This window comes from Oncorhynchus mykiss, chromosome 17 (genome assembly GCF_013265735.2).
Source record: "Oncorhynchus mykiss isolate Arlee chromosome 17, USDA_OmykA_1.1, whole genome shotgun sequence".
Classification (NCBI taxonomy): domain Eukaryota; kingdom Metazoa; phylum Chordata; class Actinopteri; order Salmoniformes; family Salmonidae; genus Oncorhynchus; species Oncorhynchus mykiss.
In genome coordinates, this window is record NC_048581.1 from 54,227,256 (window position 1) to 54,246,463 (window position 19,208).

Below are 19,208 nucleotides of genomic sequence, written 5' to 3' on the forward strand. Positions count from 1 at the left end.
TTCAAGCGCGCGACATACTGGCTGCCGAGGTTATTAATGGGATGTGGAAATAAATGTAATTCAATTTGTTATGTAGGCTAAATTAAAACTCAGTGATTTAGATTTTTCCTTTAGAATAATATTTACATGATCATTTACACATCTCGATCACCATAACAACTAACAGGCTATTAGGAGTGTTGATTGCCAGCAACAATTAATTAGGTTAATCAAGCACATGAGACATTTTATATAAGATTCAACAGATTGAAGAGTGATTTGTGAGGTTTCTTGCCTACCGTTGTTGTTTAACAAAGCAGAATCCAGTCACTGATTTAGACCGAATAGAAGTGGCCTCTGTGCAGAACCATCTTTTTGAACTAATACAAATAAAATATACCAACATATAAATCATATGAACAATATTTAACGTTTTTAGTTTACCTTAGTGCTCTAATCATATAGTTCTATTGTTTTTTTCATTAACCTAGATAGGCAGTTTTACCAAGTGTGGTGAAGCCTAATGCAGTAGTTCTCAAACCTCTTCTCGGTGATCCCATAGCATTCCAAGTTTTGACATATTCAAAGCTAGCACACCTTATTCAACTACTCATCAAGCCCTTTAGGTACATCAGATGAGATAGTTCAGGGCTACAACAATGTTGTGAAATGTCTGGGGGTACCTGAGGAGAGTTTTGAGAACCACTGGCCAAATACATAATGCACTACATGACCAAAAGTATGTGGAGACCTGCTTGTCAAACATCTCATTCCAAAATCATGGGCATTAAAATGGAGTTAGTCCCCCCTTTGCTGCTATAAAAGCTTCCACTCTTCTGGGAAGGCTTTCCACTAGATACTGAAACATTGCTGCGGGGACTTGCTTCCATTCAGCCACAAGAGCATTAGTGAGGTCGGGCACTGATGTTGGGTGATTAGGCCTGGCTCACATTCCAATTAATTCCAAAGCTGTTTGATTGGGTTGATGCCAGGGCTCTGTGCAGGCCAGTCAGGTTCTTCCACACCAATCTCGTCAAACTATTTCTGTATGGACCTTGCTTTGGGCATGGGGGCATTGACATGCTGAAACAGGAAAGTGTTGCCACAAAGTTGGAAGCACAGAATTGTATAGAAATCAATGTATAATGTAGCATTAAGATTTCCATTCACTGGAACTAAGGAGCCTAGCCCGAACCATGAGAAACAGCCCTGACCATTATTCCTCCTCCACCAAACTTTACAGTCGGCACTATGCATTCAGACAGGTAGCGTTCTCCTGGCATCCGCCAAAACCAGATTCTTCTATCAAACTGCCAGATGGTGAAGCGTGATTCATCACTCCAGCGAACGCATTACCACTGATCAAGAGGCGGCAAGCTTTACACCCCTCCAGCCGACACTTGGCATTGTCTATGGTGATCTTAGGCATGTGTGCGGTTGCTCGGCCATGGAAACCTCTTTCACGAAGCTCCCAACGAATAGTTATTGCGCTGACGTTGCTTCCAAAGGCAGTCTGGAGTGTTGCAACTGAAGACAGATGATTTTTACGCACTACGCGCTTGTGTGGCCTACCACTTCGCGACTGAGCCGTTGTTGCTCCTAGACGTTTCCACTTCCCAATAACAGCACTTACAGTTGACCGGGGCAGCTGTAGCAGGGCAGAAATTTGATGAACTGACTTGTTCGAAAGGTGGCATCCTATGATGATGCCACGTGGAAAGTCACTCAGCATGGGCCATTCTACAGCCAATTTTCTATGGAGATTACATGGCTGTGTGCTCAATTTTATACACTTGTCAGCAATGGGTGTAGTTGAAATAGCCAAATCCACTCATTTGAAAGTGTGTCCACATACTTTTGGTGATGCAGTTATAGGCCAGGGATCATCAACTAGATTCAGCAGCAGGCAATTTTTTTCAGGGGGCCGGAACACAATTACAAATCATTTGACTGCAAACGGACTGTAAGAATCCCAACCAGATATAATACGTGTTTTACTAAAACATAATAATTTCAAACCTTACTTACACTTGTTTACAATCACGTGTCTCTCTATTATGCGTGGAAATACTTGGGAACAGATATCTCAAATAAAAATCATTTGGAGTTGATCTCCAGGTGTTTTTACAGTATTTTATGTCCAACAATAAAAAGTACAAATAAAAAATATGTTGTTATTTTTTTTGCTCAGAAAATATGTGGGGCCAAATAAAACCACCTACGGGCTCCACTACAGCCCTATTGATGTTAATGGGGGCCTGTTCGGCCCGCCTTTTCCTGTAGTCCACGATCAGCTCGTTTGTCTTACTCACATTGAGGGAGAGGTTGTTGTCCTTGCACAACACTGCCAGTTCTCTGACCTCCTCCCTGTAGGCTGTCTCATCGTTGTCGGTGATCAGGTGTTGTGTCGTCAGCAAACTTAATGATGGTGTTGGAGTCGTGTTCGGCCACGCAGTCATGGGTGAAGAGGGAGTACAGGAGGGGACTAAGTACACACCCGTGAAGAGCCTCAGTGTTGAGGATCATCTTGGTAGGAGGGTTGTTGCCTACCCTTACCACCCGGGGGCGGCCCGTTAAGGGAGTCCAGGATCCAGTTGTAGAGGGAGAAGTTTAGTCCCAGGGTCCTTAGCTTAGTGATGAGCTTCGTGGGCACTATGGTGTTGATCACTAAGCTGTTGTCAATGAACAGCATTCTCACATAGGTGTTCCTTTTGTCCAGGTGGGAAAGGGCAGTGTGGAGTGAGATTGAGATTGCGTCATCTGTGGATCTGGGCAGCTTGCGTCTGGGTTTCCCTTTGTGTCCATAATAGTTTTCAAGCCCTGCCACATCCGACGAGCATCAGAGCCACTGTAGTAGGATTCAATCTTACTCCTGTATTGACGCTTTGCTTGTTTGATGGTCCATCTGAGGGCAGAGCAGGATTTCTTATAGGTGTCTGGATTAGTGTCCCGCTCCTTGAAAGCGGCAGCTCGAGCCTTTAGCTCGATGCGGATGTTAACTTGTTGGCTTCTGGTTGGGATATGTACGTACAGTCACTGTGGGGACGATGTCGTCAATGCACTTATTGATGAAGCCAGTGACTGAGGTGGTATACTCCTCAATGGCATTGGATGAATCCCGGAACATATTCCAGTCTGTGCTAGCAAAACAGTCCTGTAGCGTAGTATCCGCATCATCTGACCACTTCCGTATTTAGCAAGTCACTGGTACATCCTGCTTTAGTTTTTGCTTGTAAGCAGGAATCAGGAGGATAGCATTATGGTCAGATTTGCCAAATGGAGGGCAGGGGAGAGATTTGTATGCATCTCTGTGTATGGAGTAAAGGTGGTCTAGAGTTTTTTTCACCTCTGGTTGCACATGTGACATGCTGGTAAAAATTTGGTAAAACAGATTTAAGTTTGCCTGCATTAAAGTCCCTGGCCACTAGGAGCACTGCTTCTGAGTGAGCATTTTCTTGTTTGGTTATGGCATTATAGAGTTGGTTGAGTGTGGTCTTAGTGCCAGCATCGGTTTGTGGTGGTAAATGGATGGCTACGAATAATATAGATGAGAAGTCTCTTGGTAGATAGTGTGGTCTACAGCTTATCATAAGGTACTCTACCTCAGGCGAGAAATACCTCAAGACTTCTTTAATATTAGACATCGCGCACCAGCTGTTATTGACAAAAAGACACACCCCCACCCCTCGTCTTACCAGACGTAGCTTCCCTGTTCTGCCGGTGCATTGAAAATCACTCCAGCTCTATATTATCCATGTTGTCGTTCTGCCACGACTCGGTGAAATGTAAGATATTACAGTTCTTAATGTTCCGTTAGTAGGATAATCGTAATAATAGGTCATCAATTTTATTTTCCAATGATTGCATGTTAGCAAGTAGAATTGATGGCAGTGGGAGCTTACTCGCTCGCCTAAGGATTCTCAAAAGGCAGCCTGATCTGCGTCCTCTTTTCCTCTGTCTTTTCTTCAAACAAATGACGGGGATCTGGGCCTGTTCCCGGGAGAGCAGTATATCTTTATCATCGGACTCGTTAAAGGAAAAAAGATGAGCGACCCAGGGATGTGTGTACTTTGGGGACCTTCAACAGAATGTGACTGACAGAAAGGGTGTTGTATGTGGAGAATGAGGGCTGCAGTAGATATCTCAGATAGGGGGGAGTGAGGCCTAAGAGGGTTTTATAAATTAACATCAACCAGTTTGTCTTGCGACGGGAATACAGAGATGACCAGTTTACAGAGGAGTATAGAGTGCAGTGATGGGTCCTATATAGATTTGGTGGCAAATCTGATGGCCGAATGGTAAAGAACATCTAGCCGCTCAAGAGCACCCTTACCTGCCGATCTATAAATTATGTCTCCGTAATCTAGCATGGGTAGGATGGTCATCTGAATCAGGGTTAGTTTGGCATATGGGGTGAAAGAGGAGTGATCACGATAAAGGAAACCAAGTCTAGATTTTATATGTGCTGAGAGATATGCCATGAGAGAAGGACAGTGCACCGTCTAGCCATACTCCCAAGTAATTGTATGAGGTGACTACATTAAGCTCTAAACCCTCAGAGGTAGTTATCACACCTGTGGGGAGAGGGGCATTATTCTTACCAAACCACATTACCTTTTGTTTTGGAGGTGTTCAGAACAAGGTTAAGGGTAGAGAAAGCTTGTTGGACACTAAGAAAGCATTTTTATTGTAGAGCGTTTAACACAAAATCCGGGGAGGGGCCAGCTGAGTATAAGACTGTATCATCTGCATATAAATTAATGAGAGAGCTTCCTACTGCTTGAGCTATATTGTTGTTGTTAATTGAGAAGAGCATGGGGCCTAGGATCGAGCCTTGGGGTACTCCCTTGGTGACAGGCAGTGGCTGAGACAGCAGATATTCTAACTTTATACACTGCACTCTTTGAGAGAGGTAGTTAGCAAACCAGGACAAAGACGACACCAATACTTCTTAGCCGGCCCACAAGAATAGAATGGTCTACCGTATCAAAAGCTTTGACCAAGTCAATAAAAATAGCAGCACAACATTGCTTAGAATGAAGTGCAATTGTGACGTCATTGAGGACCTTTAAGGTTGCAGTGACACATTCATACCCTGAGCGGAAACTAGAGTGCATACCAGAGAGAATAATATAGACGTCAAGAAAGCCAGTCAGTTGATTATTGACACATTTTTCCATCACTTTTGATAAACAAGGCAAAATAGAAATAGGCCTATAACAGTTAGGATCAACTTAATCTTCCTCTTTAAATAAAGGACAAACCGTGGCTGCCTTCCAAGCAATGGGAACCGCCCCAGAAAGGAGAGACAGGTTTAAAAGGTCAGAGATAGGCTTGGCAATGATAGGGGCAGCAACCTTAAAGAAGAAAGGGTAGACCCTATCTGACCCAGATGTTTTTTTGGGGCGGTCAAGTTTTAGAAGATCCTTTAGCACCTCAGACCCGGTCACTGCCTGCAGGGAGAAACTTTGTAGCAGGGCAGGGGAAAAAGAGGGAGACGCGTCGGTGCTAGTCGCATTAGAAGGGGTGTTTGATGAGGAAATGTTGGACGGGCAAGGAGCTCTGAAGCAAGCTTCCAGAAAATTGGAACGGAAATGGCGCCACACCAAACTGGAAGTCTTCCGACTAGCTTTGAAAGACAGTACTGTGCAGTACCGAAGAGCCCTTACTGCTGCTCGATCATCCTATTTTTCTAACTTTTAATTGAGGAAAATAAGAACAATCCGAAATTCCTTTTTGATACTGTCGCAAAGCTAACTAAAGAGCAGCATTCCCCAAGAGAGGATGACTTTCACTTTAGCAGTGATAAATTCATGAACTTCTTTGAGGAAAATATTATGATTATTAGAAAGAAAATTACGGACTCCTCTTTAAATCTGCGTATTCTTTCAAATCTCAGTTGTCCTGAGTCTGCACAACTCTGCCAGGACCTAGGATCAAGAGAGACGCTCAAGTGTTTTAGTACTATATCTCTTGACACAATGATGAAAATAATCATGGCCTCTAAACCTTCAAGCTGCATACTGAACCCTATTCCAACTAAACTACTGAAAGAGCTGCTTCCTGTGCTTGGCCCTCCTATGTTGAACATAATAAACAACTCTCTATCCACCGGATGTGTACCAAACTCACTAAAAGTGGCAGTAATAAAACCTCTCTTGAAAAAGCCAAACCTTGACCCAGAAAATATAAAAAACTATCGGCCTATATGGGAATCTTCCATTCCTCTCAAAAATTTTAGAAAAGGCTGTTGCGCAGCAACTCACTGCCTTCCTGAAGACAAACAATGTATACGAAATGCTTCAGTCTGGTTTTAGACCCCATCATAGCAATGAGACGGCACTTGTGAATGTGGTAAATTACATTTTAATGGCATCGGACCTAGGCTCTGCATCTGTCCTCGTGCTCCTAGACCTTAGTGCTGCTTTTGATACCATCGATCACCACATTCTTTTGGAGAGATTGGAAACCCAAATTGGTCTACACGGACAAGTTCTGGCTTGGTTTACATCTTATCTGTCGGAAAGATATCAGTTTGTCTCTGTGAATGGTTTGTCCTCTGACAAATCAACTGTAAATTTCGGTGTTCCTCAAGGTTCCGTTTTAGGACCACTATTGTTTTCACTATATATTTTACCTCTTGGGGATGTTGTTCGAAAACATAATGTTAACTTTCACTGCTATGCAGATGACACACAGCTGTACATTTCAATGAAACATGGTGAAGCCCCAAAATTGCCCTTGCTAGAAGCATGTGTTTCAGACACAAGGAAGTGGATGGCTGCAAACGTTCTACTTTTAAACTCGGACAAAACAGAGATGCTTGTTCTAGGTCCCAAGAAACAAAGAGATCTTCTGTTGAATCTGACAATTAATCTTAATGGTTGTACAGTCGTCTCAAATAAAACTGTGAAGGACCTCGGCGTTACTCTGGACCCTGATCTCTCTTTTGAAGAACATATCAAGACCATTTCAAGGACAGCTTTTTTCCATCTACGTAACATTGCAAAAATCAGAAACCTTCTGTCCAAAAATGATGCAGAAAAATTAATCCATGCTTTTGTCACTTCTAGGTTAGACTACTGCAATGCTCTACTTTCCGGCTACCCGGATAAAGCACTAAATAAACTTCAGTTAGTGCTAAATACGGCTGCTAGAATCCTGACTAGAACCAAAAAATGTGATCATATTACTCCAGTGCTAGCCTCTCTACACTGGCTTCCTGTCAAAGCAAGGGCTGATTTCAAGGTTTTACTGCTAACCTACAAAGCATTACATGGGCTTGCTCCTACCTATCTTTCTGATTTGGTCCTGCTGTACATACCTACACGTACGCTACGGTCACAAGATGCAGGCCTCCTAATTGTCCCTATAATTTCTAAGCAAACAGCTGGAGGCAGGGCTTTCTCCTATAGAGCTCCATTTTTATGGAACGGTCTGCCTACCCATGTCAGAGACGCAAACCCGGTCTCAACCTTTAAGTCTTTACTGAAGACTCATCTCTTCAGTGGGTCATATGATTGAGTGTAGTCTGGCCCAGGAGTGGGAAGGTGAACGGAAAGGCTCTGGAGCAACGAACAGCCCTTGCTGTCTCTGCCTGGCCGGTTCCCCTCTTTCCACTGGGATTCTCTGCCTCTAACCCTATTACAGGGGCTGAGTCACTGGCTTACTGGGGCTCTCTCATGCCACCTGAGTGGGTTGATTCACTGATGTGGTCATCCTGTCTGGGTTGGCGCCCCCCCCCCCCCCCCCCCCTTGGGTTGTGCCGTGGCGGAGGTCTTTGTGGGCTATACTCAGCCTTGTCTCAGGATGGTAAGCTGCAGTAGTTCATGTGTCGGGGGGGCTAGGGTCAGTTTGTTATATCTGGAGTACTTCTCCTGTCCTATTCGGTGTCCTGTGTGAATCTAAGTGTGCGTTCTCTAATTCTCTCCTTCTCTCTTTCTTTCTCTCTCTCGGAGGACCTGAGCCCTAGGACCATGCCCCAGGACTACCTGACATGATGACTCCTTGCTGTCCCCAGTACACCTGGCCGTGCTGCTGCTCCAGTTTCAACTGACCTGAGCCCTAGGACCATGCCCCAGGATTACCTGACATGATGACTCCTTGCTGTCCCCAGTCCACCTGACCGTGCTGCTGCTCCAGTTTCAACTGTTCTGCCTTATTATTATTCGACCATGCTGGTCATTTATGAACATTTGAACATCTTGGCCATGTTCTGTTATAATCTCCACCCGGCACAGCCAGAAGAGGACTGGCCACCCCACATAGCCTGGTTCCTCTCTAGGTTTCTTCCTAAGTTTTGGCCTTTCTAGGGAGTTTTTCCTAGCCACCGTGCTTCTACACCTGCATTGCTTGCTGTTTGGGGTTTTAGGCGGGGTTTCTGTACAGCACTTTGAGATATCAGCTGATGTACGAAGGTCTATATAAATACATTTGATTTGATTTGATTTGATTTGAAGGAGGCATAGCTGAGTCAAATAGGAATCCTGACTTATTGAAGTGGTGATTAAAGAGCTCAGCCATGTGCTTCTTGTCAGTAACAACCACATCATCAACATTAAGGGACGTGGGCAGCTGTGAAGAGGAGAGTTTATTCTCCAGGTCATTTAACCATTTTCCAGGACTTCTTCAGGTTAGACCCACAGAGAGAGAACTACTCCTGTTATTAACATACTGTATATTTAGCCTTTATATTTAACATACATTTAGGCCTAGGTTTACATGTATTAGGCCTAGGCCATAACCTAAACATATGTGATGGGCTTATCTTGAGTAGCTTTAAAACATTTATCAAATGTTGCCCAAATGACCTCTTCAGGATCAGACCCCTTTTTCAATTTTCGCCTAAAATGACATTCTTAAATCTAACTGCTTGTAGCTCAGGACCTGAGGCAAGGATATGCATATTGTTGATACCATTTGAAAGGAAACACTTTGAAGTTTGTAGAAATGTGAAACTAACGTAGGAGAATATGACACTAGATCTGGTAAAAGATAATACAAACAAAGAAACATGCATTTTCTATTTTTTTGGTTCCATCATCTTTGAAATGCAAGAGAAAGGCCATACATTGAGATAGGACTTTAGGTGTAATTTAGATGTTGTCCACAGCAGTGTGTGTGCAAAGTTTCAGTCTGATCCAGTGAAGAATTACATCACTACACAATATTTTGTGTGGCGCCAGAGACAGCAGTGGGGTCAAACTGTAGAACCCAGTTCCTACATTTGAATGTAAAAATGGATTTTATCAGACAAAACTATGGTACATTTTATCTGGGACCCTCTTTCATGTATTGTCATGTTGTGTCCTGTTCCTGTTCTTTCTCTTCACCCTGTCTCCCTCTGCTGGTCGTATTAGGTTACCTTTTCTTCCCCTCTTTCCCCCAGCTGTTCCTTGTCTTCTCTAACTACCTCGTTCACCCCTTTTCCCACCTGTTCCCTTTTTCCCTCTGATTAGGTCTCTATATCTCTCTCTGTTTCTGCTTCTGTCTTTGTCGGATTCTCGTTTGTGTTTCTCATGCCTGAACCAGACTATCGTCGTGTTTGCTGCAACCTTGTCCTGTCCTGTCGGAATCTGCCTGTTCATCTAACCTTGTCCTGTCCTGTCGGAATCTGCCTGTCCATCTGAGCCTACGTGTGTTTCGTCATTAAAGAAACTCTGTTTTGTTAATTCGCTTTTGGGTCCTCATTCACGCACCTGACAGAAGAATCCGACCAAGAATGGACCCAGCGACTTCGGATCCTCTCCACTCAGCCGTCGAGATCCAGGGAGCGATGCTAGGCAGACACGAGCAGGAATTGTCTGCTGCTCGACATGCCGTTGAGACCCTGGCCACCCAAGTCTCCAACCTCACAGAACAGGTTCACCATCTCCGCCTCGATCCACCGGCCACTTCCAGGGCTTTCGAATCTCCGGAGCCCAGAATCAATAACCCGCCGTGTTACTCTGGGGAGCCCACTGAATGCCGCTCGTTCCTCACCCAGTGTGATATTGTGTTTTCTCTCCAGCCCAACACTTACTCCAGGAGCACTGCTCGTATCGCCTACGTCATATCTCTCCTTACTGGACGGGCTCGTGAGTGGGGCACGGCAATCTGGGAGGCAAGGGCTGAGTGTACTAACCAGTATCAGGACTTTAAGGAGGAGATGATACGGGTTTTTGATCGATCTGTTTTTGGGGAGGAGGCTTCCAGGGTCCTGTCTTCCCTATGTCAAGGTAATCGATCCATAACAGACTACTCTATTGAGTTTCGCACTCTTGCTGCCTCCAGTGACTGGAACGAGCCGGCTTTGCTCGCTCGTTTTCTGGAGGGTCTCCGCGCAGAGGTAAAGGATGAGATTCTCTCCCGGGAGGTTCCTTCCAGCGTGGATTCCTTGATTGAACTCGCTATTCGCATAGAGCGACGGGTTGATCTTCGTCACCGAGCTCGTGGAAAGGAGCTCGCGTTTTCCGTTGCCCCCCTCTCCGCACCACTACCATCTTCCTCTGCCGGCTCGGGTGCTGAGCCTATGCAGCTGGGAGGTATCCGCATCTCGACTAAAGAGAGGGAACGGAGAATCACCAACCGCCTCTGTCTCTATTGCGGTTCCGCTGGTCATTTTGTCACTTCATGTCCAGTAAAAGCCAGAGCTCATCAGTAAGCGGAGGGCTACTGGTGAGCGCTACTACTCCTGTCTCTCCTTCAAGATCCTGCACTACCTTGTCGGTCCATCTACGCTGGACCGGTTCGTCAGCTTCCTGCAGTGCCTTGATAGACTCTGGGGCGGAGGGCTGTTTTATGGACGAGACCTGGGGTCGGGAACATGACATTCCTCTCAGACAGTTAAGGGAGCCCACGGCCTTGTTCGCCTTGGATGGTAGTCCTCTCCCCAGGATTCAGCGTGAGACGCTACCTTTAACCCTCACTGTCTCTGGTAATCATAGCGAAACCATTTCTTTTTTAATTTTTCGTTCACCTTTTACACCTGTTGTTTTGGGCCATCCCTGGCTAGTTTGTCATAATCCTTCTATTAATTGGTCTAGTAATTCTATCCTCTCCTGGAACGTCTCTTGTCATGTGAAATGTTTAATGTCTGCTATCCCTCCTGTTTCCTCTGTCTCTTCTTCACAGGAGGAGCCTGGTGATTTGACAGGGGTGCCGGAGGAATATCACGATCTGCGCACGGTGTTCAGTCGGTCCAGGGCCACCTCTCTTCCTCCACACCGGTCGTATGATTGTAGTGTTGATCTCCTTCCGGGAACCACTCCCCCCCGGGGTAGACTATACTCTCTGTCGGCTCCCGAACGTAAGGCTCTCGAAGATTATTTGTCTGTAGCTCTTGACGCCGGTACCATAGTCCCCTCCTCCTCTCCCGCCGGAGCGGGGTTTTTTTTGTCAAGAAGAAGAAGGACGGGTCTCTGCGCCCCTGCATAGATTATCGAGGGCTGAATGACATAACAGTGAAGAATCGTTATCCGCTTCCTCTTATGTCTTCAGCCTTCGAGATCCTGCAGGGAGCCAGGTTTTTCACTAAGTTGGACCTTCGTAACGCTTACCATCTCGTGCGCATCAGGGAGGGGGACGAGTGGAAGACGGCATTTAACACTCCGTTAGGGCACTTTGAATACCGGGTTCTTCCTTTCGGCCTCGCTAACGCTCCAGCTGTCTTTCAGGCATTAGTCAATGACGTCCTGAGAGACATGCTGAACATCTTTGTTTTCGTTTACCTTGACGATATCCTGATTTTTTCACCGTCACTCCAGATTCATGTACAGCACGTTCGACGTGTCCTCCAGCGCCTGAATTGTCTTTTTGTGAAGGCTGAGAAGTGCACGTTTCATGCCTCCTCCGTCACATTTCTCGGTTCTGTTATTTCCGCTGAAGGCATTAAGATGGATCCCGCTAAGGTCCAAGCTGTCATTGATTGGCCCGTCCCTAAGTCACGCGTCGAGCTGCAGCGCTTTCTCGGCTTCGCGAACTTCTATCGTCGTTTCATCCGTAATTTCGGTCAGGTGGCAGCTCCTCTCACAGCCCTTACTTCTGTCAAGACGTGCTTTAAGTGGTCCGTTTCCGCCCAGGGAGCTTTTGATCTCCTCAATAATCGTTTTACATCCGCACCTATCCTTGTTACACCTGACGTCTCTAGACAGTTCGTTGTCGAGGTTGACGCGTCAGAGGTGGGCGTGGGAGCCATTCTTTCTCAGCGCTCCCTCTCTGACGACAAGGTCCACCCTTGCGCGTATTTTTCTCATCGCCTGTCGCCGTCGGAACGTAACTATGATGTGGGAAACCGCGAACTGCTCGCCATCCGCTTAGCCCTAGGCGAATGGCGACAGTGGTTGGAGGGGGCGACCGTTCCTTTTGTCGTTTGGACTGACCATAGGAACCTTGAGTACATCCGTTCTGCCAAATGACTTAATGCGCGTCAGGCTCGTTGGGCGCTGTTTTTCGCTCGTTTCGAGTTCGTGATTTCTTATCGTCCGGGCTCTAAGAACACCAAGCCTGATGCTTTATCTCGTCTCTTCAGTTCTTCAGTAGCCTCCACTGACCCCGAGGGGATTCTCCCTGAGGGGCGTGTTGTCGGGTTGACTGTCTGGGGAATTGAGAGGCAGGTAAAGCAAGCACTCACTCACACTCCGTCACCGCGCGCTTGTCCTAGGAACCTTCTTTTCGTTCCCGTTCCTACTCGTCTGGCCGTTCTTCAGTGGGCTCACTCTGCCAAGTTAGCCGGCCACCCTGGCGTTCGGGGTACGCTTGCTTCCATTCGCCAGCGTTTTTGGTGGCCCACCCGGGAGCATGACACGCGTCGTTTCGTGGCTGCTTGTTCGGTCTGCGCGCAGACTAAGTCCGGTAACTCCCCTCCTGCCGGCCGTCTCAGGCCGCTTCCCATTCCCTCTCGACCGTGGTCTCACATCGCCTTAGATTTTGTCACCGGACTGCCTTCGTCAGCGGGGAAGACTGTTATTCTTACGGTTGTCGATAGGTTCTCTAAGGCGGCTCATTTTATTCCCCTTGCTAAGCTTCCTTCTGCTAAAGAGACGGCACAAATCATCATCGAGAATGTTTTCAGAATTCATGGCCTTCCGTCAGACGTCGTTTCGGACAGAGGTCCGCAATTCACGTCTCAATTTTGGAGGGAGTTTTGCCGTTTGATTGGGGCTTCCGTCAGTCTCTCTTCCGGCTTTCACCCCCAGTCTAACGGTCAAGCAGAACGGGCCAATCAGACTATTGGTCGCATCTTACGCAGTCTTTCTTTTCGTAACCCTGCGTCTTGGTCAGAACAGCTCCCCTGGGCAGAATACGCCCACAACTCGCTTCCTTCGTCTGCGACCGGGCTATCTCCTTTTCAGAGTAGCCTCGGGTACCAGCCTCCGCTGTTCTCATCTCAGTTCGCCGAGTCCAGCGTCCCCTCCGCTCAGGCTTTTGTCCAACGTTGCGAGCGCACCTGGAAGAGGGTCAGGTCTGCACTTTGCCGTTATAGGGCGCAGACTGTGAGAGCTGCTAATAAGCGTAGAACTAAGAGTCCTAGATATTGTCGAGGTCAGAGAGTTTGGCTCTCCACTCAGAACCTTCCCCTTAAGACAGCTTCTCGCAAGTTGACCCCGCGGTTCATTGGTCCGTTCCGTATTTCTCAGATCATTAATCCTGTCGCAGTGCGACTTCTTCTTCCGCGATATCTTCGTCGCGTCCACCCGGTCTTCCATGTCTCCTGTGTTAAGCCCGTTCTTCGCGCCCCCGCTCGTCTCCCCCCCCCCCCCCCCATCCTTGTCGAGGGCGCACCTATCTACAGGGTCCGTAAGATTTTGGACATGCGTCCTCGGGGCCGTGGTCACCAGTACCTAGTGGATTGGGAGGGGTACGGTCCTGAGGAATGGAGTTGGGTTCCCTCTCGGGACGTGCTGGACCGTTCGCTGATCGATGATTTCCTCCGTTGCCGCCAGGTTTCCTCCTCGAGTGCGCCAGGAGGCGCTCGGTGAGTGGGGGGGTACTGTCATGTATTGTCATGTTGTGTCCTGTTCCTGTTCTTTCTCTTCACCCTGTCTCCCTCTGCTGGTCGTATTAGGTTACCTTTTCTTCCCCTCTTTCCCCCAGCTGTTCCTTGTCTTCTCTAACTACCTCGTTCACCCCTTTTCCCACCTGTTCCCTTTTTCCCCCTGATTAGGTCTCTATATCTCTCTCTGTTTCTGCTTCTGTCTTTGTCGGATTCTCGTTTGTGTTTCTCATGCCTGAACCAGACTATCGTTGTGTTTGCTGCAACCTTGTCCTGTCCTGTCGGAATCTGCCTGTTCATCTAACCTTGTCCTGTCCTGTCGGAATCTGCCTGTCCATCTGAGCCTACGTGTGTTTCGTCATTAAAGAAACTCTGTTTTGTTAATTCGCTTTTGGGTCCTCATTCACGCACCTGACACCCTCAGGATGACAAATCAGAGCAATATTACTGCTATTACTATTTACCTTCAGAGGTGAATGTATCAAACCAGTTGCTGTGATAAAAGTGTTTTGGTGTTGTGCACTATCCTCAAACAATAGCATGGTATTTTTATGCTGTAATAGCCACTGTAAATTGGACACTGCAGTTAGATTAACATGAATTTAAGCTTTCTGCTGTATAAAACATGTCTATGTCCCAGAAAGTTCTAGTCACATTCCCGCACATTAAGCAACAACTATCCCGGTTTAGGGACACCAGTCCCATAGAGGTTAATTTCTATGTAGTATTTTTCTCATGTTTAATCTAAGTATAGTTTTAAATATCTGTCTATATATACATATAGATACACATCCAGTCAAACATTTGGACACACCTACTCATTCAAGGGTTTTTCTTTGCTCATTTGAGTTGTTCTTGCCATAATATGGACTTGGTATTTTACCAAATAGGGCTATCTTCTGTATACCACCCCTAATTTGTCACAACACAACTGATTGGCTCAAACGCATTAAGAAGGAAAGAAATTCCACAAATTAAAGTTTAACAAGGCACACCTCTTAATTGATATGCATTCTAGGTGACTACCTCATGAAACTGGTTGAGAGAATGCCAAGAGTATGCAAAGATGTAATCAAGACAAAGGGTGGCAACTTTGAAGAATCTCAAATATAAAATATATTTTGATTTGTTTAACACTTTTTTGGTTACTACATGATTCCATATGTGTTATTTCATAGTTTTGATGTCTTCACTATTATTCTACAATGTATAAAATAGTAAAAATAAAGAAAAACCCTTCAATGAGTAGGTGTGTCCAAACTTTTGACTGGTACTGTATACACAGAGCCTTCAGAACATATTCACATCCCTTTACTTTTTCCACATTTAGTTGTGTTACAGCCTGAATTTAAAATTGATTAAATTGAGATGTTCTGTCACTGGCCCACACACAATACCCCATAATGTCAAAGATGTTTACAGATGAATAAAAAAGGAAAAGCTGAAATGTCTTGCATCAATAAATATTCAACCACTTTGTTATGGCAAGCCTAAATAAGTTCAGGAGTAAACATTTGCTTAACAACTCACATAATAAGTTGCATGGACTCACTCTGTGTGCAATAATAGGATTTAACATATATGTTATTTAGCAGACGCTTTTATCCAAAGCAATTTCCAATCATGCATGCATATTGGTGGTCCCGGAAATCAAACTTACATTCCTGGCATTGCAAGCACCATGCTCTACCAACTGAGCCATACATGACCACATGATGGTTTAATGACTACCTCCTCTCTCTATCACACACATACAATTATTTGTAAGGTCCCTCAGTCGAGCAGTGAATTTCAAACACAGATTCAACCACAAAGACCAAGGAGGGTTTCCAGTGCCTCGCAAAAAAGGGCACCTATTGGTATATGGGTAAAAAAAAAAAAAAATGAATATTCCTTTGAGCATGGTGAAGTTATTAATTACACTTTGGATGGATTATCAATACACCCAGTCAATAGAAAGACACTCAGTTGCCGAAGAGGAAGGAAACCGCTCAGGGATTTCACCATAAGGCCAACGTTGACTTTAAAATAAGTTACAGAGTTTAATGGCTGTGATGGGAGAAAACTGAAGATGGATCAACAACATTACAGTTACTCCACAATACTAACCTAATTGACAGAGTGAAAATAAGGAAGCTTGTACAGAAAACAAATATTCCAAAACAGGAACTAAAGTAAAACTGCAAAAAATGTGGCAAAGCAATTTACTTTTTGTACTGAATACAAAGTGGTATGTTTGGTGTAAATCCAATACAACACATTACTGAGTACCACTTTCCATATTTTCAAGAATATGGGTGGCTGCATCATGTTATGGGTTTGCTTGAAGACAGTGAATGTTCCTGAGTGGCAGAGTTACAGTTTTGACTTATTAAATCTACTTGAAAATCTATGACAAGACTTGAAAATGGTTGTCAAGCAATGATCAACAACCAATTTGACAGAGCGTGAAGAATTTTAAAAGAATAATGTGCAAATGTTGCACAATCCAGGTGTGGAAAGCTCTTAGAGATTTACCCAGAAAGACTCACTGCTGTAATCACTGCCAAAGGTGCTTCTACAAATGATTGACCCAGGGGTGTGAATACTTATGTAAATAAGATATTTATGTATTTAATTTTAAATTAATTTGCTACATGTTCTAAAAACATGTTTTCACTTTGTCATTATGGAGTATTGTGTGTAGATGATTGAGCGAAAAAAATCGACAAAAAGTGGAATGAGTTAAGGGGTATACTGTATATATGTTGTATAGGTGAATCACAGCCCTTTTGAATGTTTACCAATTATGAATGCCCTGTTAAATCTATTTATTTCGGATCCTGATAGGTCTTTGTTTTAATTTGCCTAAATAATGGTAAGCAGGACTCGAGGGGTTAACAAAGTATCAGCCTAATATATAAAAAAAAAGAGAATCAATCACTGTGTTGCTCAAGCATTATAACAACATGTTAAGGCCAATGTTTTATAAACTAATGTCTAAAAGATATATCCCATCACACCATATTTTAGGAGAACCCACAAAATAAAGTAGTCCATTACCAGAGAAACCACCAAGGCATTTTTAGAAGTGAAATCTGTAGGCTATTTTAAGAACTACAGACCTGTTACTCAACTGTACCTGACATAATATATTTGTAGCTGGTTTATACTGTTTGTAATTCATGTGAGTAAGTTACAGTATATATATATATCATGTCATGTTTCCCCTAATTTAACATTAGACTACTCATTTCAGGTGGTATTTAAATGTATATTTCACCTACATTTCGTAATTTGTGAGTCTTTGGGAGTAATGATGATCTATAGGCCATGGTGGACTATAACAATACGGGTCCGTCAGTTCTGCCCGTCTAGCAATATTTAGTGTGCCAAAATCAGCTTGGTTTCTCAGCGACATAGGAAGTTGAGGATGTGTATTCCAGTTGCTACAAACCACAGACACAGTTCTTTGTTTGCCTCTGGGCAGTCTGTGAACAGGAATGTTACCAATGTTGCCAATTGACATCAGCCGTTATTGAAAAAGAAAATGGCACCTCACTATACTATACATTGATATGGCTATAGTTAAAATAACATGCCTGCATGCTTTCAAGAAACATTTGCACAACTTCCTCTGGGATTGGTTTGATGTCACTTGAGAGGGAAATTCTTGCATGAGATCATGCTATAAGGCCTCCCCCCTCTGTCATAGCCTAAGGTCAATGATCTGCTACTCTGCTGCTCAAAGTCTAGCCTGCATTCACATCGCTTCCCATATCAGATTCAATCACTGTCCTGGGAATTGTAGAACATACTTAACACACAGCAATTGACAAGAGCTATGTTTTGTTTCACTTTGTAACCATTGTCCAGTTAATTACATTATATTGTAATTTAAATGTAGTTAGTTACTCTGTTACTAATGTTAATAGGGTTTTGTTTCCTTAATACACAATTCAGTGTGTGTGTGTGTGTGGGGGGGGGGGGGGTTGTTTTAATTCTAGACTGAGAAGTAGCGGGGATGGTGATCAAAAATGTCTGTCAGACTAAAAGCCTGGTCTGGCAGAGAGCCACGAGTTATTGGATGGAACATTATGTTCTTGTTAATTATAACAGTGACATAGCACAGGTGGAAATGACTAGGCTGACCAAACCCACAGGGATGTAACCAACACTGTGTACTCTGTGGGGAAGGAGTTCTCATACAAGAATATATAATGCAATAACCTATTGCGTTAGGTTCAGATTAACTTGCTTATTTGATACTTCATGTGTGGCATTATTACATCCTCAGTCATGACTCATTGCTTAACCCATTTGAAGTTGTCATCACTTTTATGATTACTAAAAGCAGCTAGGACAGAGTGCTACTCAATATAATTGGTTTACATTGTATCACTAAGCTACATGTTATTCTGTAATTAGTGCATTGAGGTTTCTGGAAATGACAAGTATGGTATTGTGCATTAGCTATGACTATGAATCATAATCCTCTGGCACTATTCCTATTACCCCATCCGTCACAGTCAATGTCACTTAATGTGTTGGAAAGTAAGTTAATCAGCATGGTCATATTCTGTTGCTCTACTAGAAAAATTCATAAGGACTTACATTTTGAATAAGTCATTTGTGTCTATTTCACAATAAGCTGTGATCATGTGTTGACTGGTCTAGGTAAGATGCATAGACAATCAGGAAAGCCTACTTCTGTACTTTGTTTGTTTTATATCCCCCAGCTAAAAGCAGTCGAGCCAATGGATAGTCAGTCCAATGAAGTAAGTTCTTTATTGGTCCTGTCCGGGTTCTGTTTTAGCTATGCAATGCCTACTGCTGGTTTGGTTACCCAGTTGGAATGAAACTACGCCTATACACAAATGTTGACATTGCACATTGCTCACCAGAATTCATTCCAAAAAAAGAACTGTGATGCTCAGATAGTTTTGGGGGGGGGGGGTTGGTTGAAAAAAGTTTTTCCCAACACAGCAGAAATGTATTTTTGAGTATGTGAAATTGCGAATCTACATGTATTTATACAACAGTTATTACAATGAGCTCATTTAACTTTAGTTGTCCATTCAATGTACACTACATTACCAAATGTATGTGGACACCTGCTCATCGAACATCTCCTTACAAAAAAATGCGCATCAATGTGGAGTTGATCCCCCCTTTGCTGCTATAACAGCCTCCACTCTTCTGGGAAGGCTTTCCACTAGATGTTGAAACATTGCTGCGGGGACTTGCTTCCATTCAGCCACAAGAGCATTAGTGAGGT